The 9,280-nt window shown below is 33.5% G+C and overlaps 1 pseudogene; it reads right to left on the bottom strand.

The window, feature by feature from the left end:
- Nucleotides 1-1,571: 1,571 nt before the first annotated feature.
- LOC148198885 (uncharacterized) lies at nucleotides 1,572-2,854 on the bottom strand (annotated as a pseudogene).
- Between the last annotated feature and the right edge of the window lie 6,426 nt (nucleotides 2,855-9,280).

Genomic DNA, 9,280 nt, shown 5'->3' with positions numbered 1-9,280 from the left:
TAATTATTGATGTGTGTGATGTTTTTCTCTTAATACAACAATAATCTTTAAACTTTTGGAGTGACTTTGGACATTTTGACATTTGAACATGTAATATGAAAATATAATAAACTTGTATAGTAAGTTTAACATATTTATGCTTATTAAACTATAAGTAAATTTGTATTATAGTCTTCATCATAAGATTATGTATTTTATATATTAATAATAAAAAATTAAGTTGAAATTAGGAATATAATATAACAGTAAAAAAATTATAATATTTTTTATTCATTCTCTAAATATATCATATTAATTTCTAATTTAAAATTAATTAGTTTTCTAGTGAAACCTGACAATATTGAGAGAAATAAATACTAATTTATAAATATATATATTCTATTTAAGATAATTTTATTGCAGTTATGCCCACATTTTTATAAATTTATATAACAAAACTGTTATATATGATTTTGTATATGTCATTAAATTTGAGGTTTTACATTTTAAGTAAGACTTTATAGGTTATAAAAATAAAAATATATTTTTTCTTAAAATTATTATGACTAAATAAAATATTAATTAATGTATGAAATTTACAAAGGTTTTTATTTGATTAAAAGATTCAAAAATATTTTAGAAATAATGTTATACAATAAAATATTAAAACTTTAAATTAAGACATTGTATAATAATTATTTCAATAAATATGGTCTTATTTTCATGTTGACGTTTGAAAATATATGAAAAGAAAAAAGTAAAACATTTACATATTCTTTTATTGTAGAAGTGAACTTGCTTTAATTAATATAGTTGAAATTTATATCAAAGTGTTATAATATAGGTTTGATGTCTCGGTAGGTCCCTATTTTGGTCCGAAATTTTAAATATTGAGTCTTTGTTTTTGTAAAATTTAAGCAATTAGAGGTCTGTCACCATCAAATTGGACAAACGGTCGTTTAAGTTTGGGTTACGTGGCATGGTCAGTGTATACATTACATTAATCAGACATGACATTAAAAACGAGTTTTGTATTAAAAATTTTGAATGCACAGAGGTGAACTCAGCTTTAGGAAAGGGCAAAGTAGAAAAAATTTAAAAATTTAAGTGCAACCCTCTTTAATTTAGAAATGCAAATGAGATGGGGAAAAAAATTGGGGATCCGTATTATTAGGGTTCGTGTGAAAAAATAGCGTTCTTTCGTTCAAAATTTTCATACAAAAACTGAATTTATATGTGACAGTAGCTCATCCTCTTCAATTATAAAAATAAAATAGACTATATTCTTATTACAGAGCAAGAGAGGAGGAGAAGATCTAAGGGTTTTTATATCTTGGCATGCATTTGGCTATGAGCTCTAGATTTAACTGATAACATAGTCCATGTAATTTAATTTGGACAATGAATGGAAAGTGACAATGTCTTCCAGATATCCATCCATGCAGAAAGGAAGGGATTTAAATTACAATGGAAAAAGAGAAGAAGAAAATGAAGAAGAACGTGAGGGACTGGGACTAATTAATATATTAAATATTTTACATCTAACTCTATTAATGTATACACTTCTTCTGAACTCTATCTGAGATGAACAGTCAAAGAGGGTGTTGAAGGAGAGAGCTCCAAATGCAATCCACATCCTCCGCTTCATGCTCTACCATATCACTCTCAAATGGTTGTCATGCAATGTGCTCCAATTTCTTTTCTGGACTCCCAAACAAACCATATGCCTTCAACAAATCAACACTAGAATTACCTTTCCAGGACGCGTCTTTTTCTTCCATCAACGATGAGAAATTGTCTTCAAAATCCAAAAAGTACTCCTCTGATTTACACCTCACACCATCTTTCAGCCATGGAAAATCAAACACCCCAAGTCCCAACTCAGATTCCCATGCATCTGAACAATAATCCTTCTCCCTAATAAAGAACGAAGAAAGAAAGAACGCGATTTTTTCCCTCACACGAACCCTAATTTTTCCCCAATCTTATTTGCATTTCTGAATTAAAGGGGGTTGCACTTAAATTTTTAAATTTTTCCCACTTTGTCCTTCCCTAAAGCTGATTTCACCTCTATGCATTCAAAAATTTTAATATAAAATTCGTTTTTAATGCCACGTGTGATTAATGTATACATTGATCATGCCACGTAACCCAAATTTAACGGTTGTTTGTCTAATTTGACAGCAGGTCTCTAATTGTTACAATTTTACAAAAACAATGACCCAATTTAGACACCAAAAAGAAATGAGACCTATTTGAGATTCCAGACCAAAAAAGGACCTACCGAGATATTAAATCTTTAGTTTTTTAATATTTAAATGCTAGAACCTAGCAAATATTTTTTATTTTTAATGTTTAAATTTTTTATTATTATGGCTTCAACGTTATTTTATTTTCATATTATTTATTTGTATATACTACTATTTTATAATTAAATTATTAAATTGTAAATCAATATCTTAACTAATTCGTGACTAATTTAAGTTTAAATGTAAATGCATCAATATTAAACTAAAAAAAGTAATTTACTTTAGTTTTTCTTTTTGTAGAATTAATAACAAAAGGTTTTATTATCAAACATCAAGATTTGGTGGTAATAGTTTATGTTGTGTGATACTTTTCATTATTAAAATACCTCAATTTTGAATTTAAGTAATTAATTAATTCTTTGTAAATGATGATGACCATTCATTCTTTCGTATACAATTCTTAGAACTTTTATCTTTACATTGACTTATATGACATTATATAAGATGACAAAACGGATTAACTTGATCCGTTTAAATTCAGTATGACATTTAAAAATAGGTTAGGTTAGTCTTGTTCTGTTTTTGGGCTATTAGATTATCAGGTTTGCATACTTTTTCTTTATCATTGAAAGTCTAATATCACATGAAAATAAATAAAAAATGATTATTTTTTATATGAAAACAGACTAATGACAAATTGCTCGGCTGTTTTCGAGCTAAAAGGGTTGTCGCTTGCACTGTTTTAGACTTTGGCTAAGTTGTATCAAACCTCAACAGAATTGTATTAGATCCTTGTCTAGTTGTATCAAACTTCGATCTAATTGTCCTAGTGTGTTAATTAATATGAACTGTCGGGTTACAAGTTTCAATTTTCTTTAATGAAGTCGGGTTAACGAGATGGCCTAACTGACCTGCTGGGCTGACCTATTGGACTGTTGAGCTTAGTGAGCTAGGTTGGTTCGAACTCCCGAATTGAAAATGTTATCTTGCTCCATTTTCTTAAGTTGAACTGGTGGGCTGGTTCGTTAGACTTAGCCATTTTTGTCATCCTTAATACTAGATTATGTACAAATAACTGGTGATGTTAATACAATAAAACAACTTCATTGAAAATAATCACAAAAACAAATTTTAAACTATTTTACAAGAATTCAATTAATCATATAATTTGTTCAATCAATTAATTACATAAAAGATACAAAATGTACATCAATAAAAAAAAATATATATATATATATATATATAATTAACAAATTCTACTTATAGTCTTGACTATCTATTAATAAAATAATTAAGAGTCATCTTTTAAAATCAAACACTCATTATCATAGAAATAAATTATTACGTCAATTAATTTATGTCTAACTAACTAAGATCAAACGTGAAAAATGTTTGTGATATTTTTGTAAATAATTTGTCAATTTTTATGTCTAATTTTTTCTCAATCAAACATAAATTTTTGTTTTTACATCTACCTTAGATGAGATATAAATTTATTTCAGACATACACATATATAAACCGTCAAAAGCATTAAACGCAACATTTTTTTTCTTTTATATTAGTAATCACTAGTACACTAAGAGGATACTGCACCGGTTACTTTTGCTTTTAGACACCGGTTCTACAACCGAGGCATATACCGGCGAGGTAAAAAGATTAAACTTTATGCCTCGGTTATAGACCGGGATAAAATGAGACAAGAATATGCCTCGGTTCTTAGATAACCGAGGCAGTAGAGTGTATTTTTTTTTTATTTTTTCGTACTGACTCTCATTCACGCATTCACGGTTCATTCATTTCTCAGTTCATTCATTTCTCAGTCATTCTCTCATGCCAAACAAATCCAAATCCAAGAATTCTCGCAAAATTTCTTCCAATTTCAGCTCCCAAAATTTCTTCCAATTTCAGCTCAAAAATTTAAAACAAAGAAGAAAACTGTAACAGGAATCAATCAGTCCATACTCAGAAGAAAACTGTAAAACAAAGAAGAAAACCCAAATCAATGTCCAAAGCCTTCTTCCCTTCCCTTTCCTTTCTCAGTTCTAATCAATCTCTTTCCCTCTCCTCTCTCAGATCCCACTCGCAGTCCAACAATCACCCCTGTCGAATTTACAAAAATAAAATTGAATGATGAGTTTTGAAACTGAAGGCAGAGAACCCAAAAACGCAGAGAACCCAAAAACGCAAAACGCAGAGAACCTAAAAACGCAAAACACAGAGAACCCAAAAACGCAGAAGCCATCGCTGCCAAAAACGAAACCCTCGCCGCGCCACCATCGCCGCACCATCAGCTCGCCCTTGTCGGTCCATCGTCGCGCCTTTGGTTTTCCATCACCTCGCCCTTCGGTTCATCCCCTACGAAGGCAAGATCCACCGCCAGCCGCCGGCCGCCACCAACGAAGCCTGAGTCGTGCCTCCAAAAGTGTCGCCAAGCCCCAAATCGAAACCCTAAATCGAAGCCGCGGACAGGGACCGTCACGCCGCGGACAGGGACCGTCACACCGCGAACAGGGACCGTCACGCCGCGGACAACCTCCCACCTCCACGAACACGGACCGTCACACCGCGGAGATCAAATCGCGTCTAAACCTGAAAAGAAACAAGGGAAGAAGAGATCTCGCCGCCACCTTGCTCTGACCTCGCCACGACCTCACCATGCCTCGCCGCCACCTCGCCATGCCTCGCCGCCACCTCACCATGCCTCGCCGCCACCTCGCAATGCCTCGCCGCCAACGTTAAGTTGCTTCTGGGTTTCGCATGGATGGATAAGTAAGGGGAAAGCGAACTTGGATGCGTGCTCTGGATGTTGGATGTTGCAAGTGAAAGGTTTATGTTGGATGCGTGCTTCTGGGTATTGCATTTCGAAAGGTTTATGCCTCGGGTCAGAGGACCGAGGTAATTGAAACGTTTATGCCTCGGTTGGGTTAGAGGACCGAGGTAGTAAAAAATTAACCAGTTTTAGGTGCGACGTGGCAGAACATCAGGTCTCGATTTTATTTTTAACCGAGTTAATTTGGTGTTTATGCTTCGGTTTTTTTACAACCGAGGCATATAAATTTGTCGAAATTGCGAAAATGCCACCGCTTCTACATATGCTTCGGTTTTCTAAAAACTGAGGCGTATTACCCGTGTTCTTATCCCTATTTTGTACTAGTGAATTATTCCTGAACTATTTTTAGGTTGTTACAAATTTCATTTCACTTCTAATTCATAAAAAAGAAATTACATAAATTCTCTTTAATCACACAAAAAATATCTAACAAAGATATATGACAAAATAAACTATTAATACCTCTATAAATAATCGTATTAAATATTAACATTTTATCCTATATAAAACTTAGATAAATAATGAACTTATTAATCAAGATAAAGATGAGTTAATTACAATCAAAATGACATATATACTAATGTCATGGTATGCAAGGGTTCCTTCTTAATTTTTCACAACTTCATAACTTTATTATACCATAGGTTCCTTACTTAACACACAAATTTAATAAAAGTTTAGAAATCGTTTGAAACTTGAGACCTCTAGTTTTTATATATGTATATCATTTGAAGAAATTATATTTAAATCATTACAATATTATTGATAACATTGAAATAAATTAATCCATGAAATATCAATCATATAAATCCATTAAACCAATAATATTCAACATCATCGTCACATCATATATCATATTTTATTATTTAATTATATTGCTTCAAATTCAAAAATAATTCACACAACAAAAATCATTTGTGTGTATAAAAAAATGGAGGACAAAAAACTTCAGACTTAGATATTTTTAGATAAAATATGTGATGGATGCTAAATCAATATCCTTAATGAATATTCGTAGATAATGAGTACGAGTATTTAATTACTCGTTTGTTAATGGATTGAATATTGGTATTTCACCTCTGGATATCCTTTTACCTGTTCATATTTTTTTTATATATTTTTTCTTAGATCATAATTATTAGTGAGTTATATTTTAGTATTTTTTAAAATAAAGTGATCAAAATAAAGTTAACAGTGAAAGAAATATTAATTGTTTAAAATTTCATTTCATATATTTTTATTTGTTATTTAGGTATAGAAAATTGAAGTTATTTTAAAAAAGATTAATCTTTTAAAATTTATATTTTGATGTCATTCAAATTGCATTGCATTAATATTTACGTGAATGATTTTATTTTAATTGTACTTTAAAATCAATTTTTTATTTAACTTTTTATTTTCAGATTTTTTATATTTTTATTAAAATCAATTTATATATAAAAATATCCATAATACTCGCAAATATAAATAAAATTATAAATATTTTTTCACCAATACTCGATGAATAACGAGACAACTCGTACTCGTTAACATCTCTAACCAAGTTATTCTAAGTTTCACTCATTTAATGATATTCAAATGTAATCCACAATAAATACAATCAATAAGTTTTAACTTTTATGAAATCCTCAAGTTCTAAACGAATAATTTACTTAACAAAATTTAAAAATTATAACAACTTCAACTAAAACTATCAGCTTAACTTTTTCTTACTAAAACTATCAAAACTATATTCTACAACTCCTCTTTTTAAGTATTTCAAAGTCATTGAAAAACTAACATCCAATATTACAATTTTCATGAAGACTATTACAAAATCTAATTAAAAAATAATCTAACTGCTTAACACCTACCCAAACCATTGAGAGAATTCAACAAAAGCTATTCTCTCCACTTGCTTTTGGTTTTGCATCGGCTAAGCAAATTTATAATATTTCGCTAAGCGAATTACAATCCGTTGAGCAAATTAAAATTAGTTAATGAGTATATTAAAGTCTGAAGTATTGTTGGCTTTCTGGATGAAATTCTTTCAATGGAAATTTCTTCCATTGAGCTACTAAGTTAGGGAAAATTGGTCATTCTACATAATTTCCAATTAAAATCCAAACTTCAACCAATTGTTTTGTTTATCCAAAATATATTTATAACAAGTTTCAAATATTTAATCAAAAGAAGCATTGTTTTCACGTTCACATTAATCCAACCAATTTTGATCATACAAAATCAATTGCTCAATCTAATCAAACCTATGAGTAGAATGAAATTGAAAAATTTATTATTCATCCTTAACCATTTATGGTTTCTTCAACCAAGTTAAATTATCTATTTCAAGTAATTAACAATATAAACTTACAAGTCAAAAACAATTTAAGACTACTAAAAAAATCTATTACACATTACTTATTATTAAATATACAAGCATGGATCAACTCAAAATCTAAAGCTACTTAACATTTCGTCTAGTTCAATATTCAATAACTACTCATGTATACCATATTTCTTTATTTCTTCAATCTTAACCTCAATCTTAACTTCAATCTGTACGTACCATAATCAAATCTAGAAAAATTAGTTTCTTTGTCTAAAAATCTAGTTTACTCCAACCAAACTTTAACAATCTAGCTTTCCATGAATGATCTTCTCCTTTCAAAGGCCCACTTATTTACCAACTCAAGATCCCGTATAAAGTCATCATTGATGACTCAAATCTAGAGAAACTGAATCAGTATAAGCTAACAAGGTCGACGCGAGAGCCACACAAAACACAGCCGAGGAACCTGTTAGAATTATTGGTTAGTGTGTGTGTGAGTTGTGTGTATAAGTTGTATTCAATGTATTCCAACTAAGAGTGAGTTGGAAAGGAGTATGGTTAGTTAGAGTTATTTTCCTATAAATGTAAGCTTAAGGTTAGAGAGGAATTAAGTTCTCAATTAATAAACTCTTCTTCCCTCAAATCTCAACATGGTATCAGAGCAAGTTCTCTGATCCTCTACTGGTGGTCTCTACTGTCTGTCGGCCGCCGGCCGCCATGGCCGCCGACAGCCCCTCAAATTTCAGTGGGCATTTATCTTCTTCTTAAATTTGTGCCATAGTCAGCACCAGTCCAGACCCAGTGTGCCACTGCTGTCGCCGCCACTTTCCGCCGTCGTTGCTGCTATCACCGTCGTCGGCCATCGCCGGCCACCACCGGCCACCGTCACAGTTTCGACGGGTGACCTGCGGATCTGGACCGTCTCCTTGAGCGACAGCCAACCCTGCCGGACACAGGACCAGAATCCTCCGAACGCACCGCCACGAGCGCCAAATAAGTCCGCCGTCGACCACCGTCTGTCGCCGGCCACCGTCGCAGATTCGACCGGTGACCAGCGGATTTGGATCGCCTCTTCGAGCGCGACCTAACCTTGGTGGTCGCCGTCTCTGTATCCTCCGCACCAGTTGTCACGCGCCGCTTCTTCTCGGGCAGTCTCGGCCGCATGTTCTGCACGCACCGCCTTCCCGGTGTCGGAGTTTCACCACGACACCTCCATAGTCGTCGCCGGAGCTTCCTCTCTCTGTTCTGACCCTCAATAACTTCCATCTTCTTTGGTCTTCACAGAATCTCCATCTCCTCTTTCTGATCAAGGCCATGAGCTTCTTTCTTGTTGTTGGCAGTGTTGGACGAAGCTCCTAAAGAGGAAGAAGATTCCTCCAAGAAAATAAGTGTGCCCCTCTCATTGAGCGTGCTGGTGCCTCCCACTAATTGGCAAAGTACTCTTCTTTAATTTCCATGTCCTATGTGGCAGCTGGACTTTTCTAAGGACCTGCTGGACATTACCATTTTGACCGTGAAGTGTTGGACCTCCCTCTCTTTGTTCAGACCTTCCAGAGCAGTCATTGCTGCCATCTTCGTCTGTTTACGTCTCCGCCGTTGATGGTCCAGGCACTGTTTTCCGCTGTACAGGCACTGTTTGCTGCTGTCCAGCCACAGTTTGCTGCTGTCCGACGCCGTTTGTCGCTGTCCAGGCGCCGTTTGCCGCTACTGGCATCGTTTTGCCATTGTTCGACACCGTTTTGCCTTGTTGTAACAGCTCATGTGGAGTTGTTCTTTGAGACCGCCCGCTGAATTGAATCTTTCAAAGTTATGGGTTTCAGATTTGTCCAAACCCTCGTACGGATCGGTTCTCACCCGTTCTTCCACCTTCACGTTCATGTTGTTCAGTTGTGAGGGGGAGAAAGTTTAAA

This window comes from Vigna umbellata, chromosome 4, assembly GCF_029865625.1.
Source record: "Vigna umbellata cultivar VRB3 chromosome 4, Vumbellata_1.0, whole genome shotgun sequence".
Lineage (NCBI taxonomy): Eukaryota > Viridiplantae > Streptophyta > Magnoliopsida > Fabales > Fabaceae > Vigna > Vigna umbellata.
Note: the sequence above shows the minus strand (reverse complement) of the source record. Positions and strands in the feature narration are given on the sequence as shown.